This window comes from Oratosquilla oratoria, chromosome 17 (assembly GCF_046742065.1).
Source record: "Oratosquilla oratoria isolate Oo_2021 chromosome 17, ASM4674206v1, whole genome shotgun sequence".
NCBI classification, from domain to species: domain Eukaryota; kingdom Metazoa; phylum Arthropoda; class Malacostraca; order Stomatopoda; family Squillidae; genus Oratosquilla; species Oratosquilla oratoria.
Window position 1 is genome coordinate 6,087,342 of NC_134793.1, and position 2,796 is coordinate 6,090,137.

Below are 2,796 nucleotides of genomic sequence, written 5' to 3' on the forward strand. Positions count from 1 at the left end.
TGATATTATAAATGAACACTTTATTTCGGTCGTTTTCTGTTTCTTGTGTAATTAATTTTGTTATAACACCTTATACTATTCTTGCGCTCAATTTTCCTCTAGATAATCATGCCCATTTTTGTTATGCATTATTTTAAATAAATGTGAGTTTTCATCCTACAATGTGTTTAATATAAATGAAAATCTCCGCATCATTCAAGCAAAATTTGTCCACTCATAAACCCTTTTGCTAGCATGACTACATTAGTGATTTAATTCCGCGAACGTCAGACAATTTTATTCAACCGAGGAAAGAAATGTCGTAGTGAAAAGGGTATAAACAAAATTAGATTTCACATTACCAAAAGAAAATTTGGTAAAAAAAAGGGAATATATATATATATATATATATATATATATATATATACATATATATATATATGTATATATAAATATATATATATATATACACACACACATCACACATATATATATATACACACATATATATATACATATATATATATATATATATATATATATATATGTATGTATATTCGTTTTTTTTTTTTTTTTTTTTTTTAACAGATGGAATTCTCTCGTGCCCGAGGAGGCCTTACCGACAAGGTAATTATTTACCAGATTTCGCAATAAATTACAACGAGTTACTATGGCAAAGCACGCCAACAAAAGACCTTGCGGTTCATAACGAGGTCGGGTGCAGAAATAAATAGTTAAATAAATAGAAAAGTAACCAAACATGCTGATAAAACAGGCAAACAAAATAACAATTATATAAACAATACAGCATGTTGCTTATGTGTTTATCCAATTGAATTTTGACATTAAATTTTTGTTTCAGAAGCCTTGTATACTGAACATATTCCAAGGTCATATAATCAATATACTCGAAAATAATAACCACTTTCGCAGATGAAATTAGACATATTAACATTTTATTTACTAGCAGATAATTTTCTTTATTAGGAATATATTTCAGAAATATCTAACGTTCGAAACAAAAGTTCTAAAACTGAGGAAATTTCGTATATCAGAATATCTTCGAAATACATTCGAGTCTGAAATAAATGGGTAGTTCTGATTTCTAGATATTCCTGATAAAGAGAAACATCCGTACAATCAAAATATGAATGTATGTTCCTACGATTAGCCCTATCTGTGGGGAATAAGGATTGTTCTTTTATGTTTTTCTTAGATGACCCCAAGCGATTTTATTCAATTGAGGAAAAATCCCGGGCATTTAGCCTAAGCGCAAACTGAATATTGAAAAACGGTTTGAATTTCTCTTTAAATGATTCTACTCGTAGATGTACTACCTTAGCATTTCAAGTGAGAGAGACGTTCAAACTGTACTTCAGTTTGGCGACAGGAGGTTTGCCTTTGCTCTGTGCTACGTCGTTTGCGTCGCCTGCGTCTCAGTTTGCGCTTAGGCTCAAGGTTAAAGGATGCAGGAGAGTGTTTGGAATTCGGTCCACACGTCCGCCTAATACGGCGACCCAAATAAACAGTGACTTTATCCCCGGGAGGCTTGCAGAGTACCTTCCCTCGCTGATTCCCATTTTCTCTTAGGTTATATTCGTGTTTATGTTTAAACATGTTTACATTCGTTGCTAGTGCATTTTCAAATATATAATATTTATCAAATGCATCAGGATATTCCTTTCCTCACTGTTCAGAAATACCAAAACAAACAGAAGATAAATTATAGTCTCTCACTGCACGTTTTGTGAGATGATTTCTGCCATTGAGGTTTTCGTAGCAGGCGTGATACACATGCTCCTACCAACTCATGCAGATATTACATCACAGAAATGTCAATCTAATTAGCAATTAAAACATTATTTTCTTCGGTTACAGTGAAGTTATCTTTCCATCCAACGTATTCATGAGCGTGTAAGATAAGGTGATTGTTTTTTATAACTTTAGATTTACGTCTCATCCATCCTCAACTTACAATGTTTGTGGATGAGACAGCGATAATTAAATAGAGCAGTCCAATTCAGAATGTGACTAAACAGAGCACTATAGCCCTCTGTATTTGAAATCCTATCTGAATTCATTATCGAGAGAAAGTTTAAAGACATTACATACAGGTACTTGGAGAAATACGTTTTAGATGGATAGTGATGAATATCAATCAATCCAGCCGTTGCCCCAGGTCTCTCTTGCAGGAGATGCAAGGCGTCCGCGTGGCTAGCAACAGTCGCCGGATTGGAAGAAGCCTTAAAGTACAATTCCTCCTGACGATGCAGTGGAAGAACCGAAGGAAGAGCTCGCAAATGGGGCGCTGCTGCCAAGACGGGATCGGTCCTCACTAAATAGAGCAAGATCCAGAGTTGTCAGATCTGGTGACAATTTGGTTTAATGGGGCCTCAGGACCAACCCATCCTACGATTGCAGAGAAGCTGTACAGAACAGTGACCAAGTCCTAAGCTCACGTCCTCTTTCACCCGATCTAGTGACCACCGACCTAGTCAATATCAACCAAGGAATACTTGAATGGCTGGTCGTCTGGCGCGATAAGCTATGATGATGACCGGATTGGCTCACAAGTCACTTAAGGAAGATACGTTGTATTGTCTAAGTGTGGTTACAGTAGGTCGACGTAAGATGAGGTGTCATGTGTCTTCTGTGAGGTGATTGTATCTGTGGGCAGTATGCTTCTGTGACTAGACCTATTCTGTGTTGGTGTTGTGTTAGAGATAGACGGTGTCCATAACACAATCGTGCTGGTGTGGTTTTTATTTATGGAAGGCGTGTTTCTCTGTAAATCTGATACCTGGGACGACTTTGGTT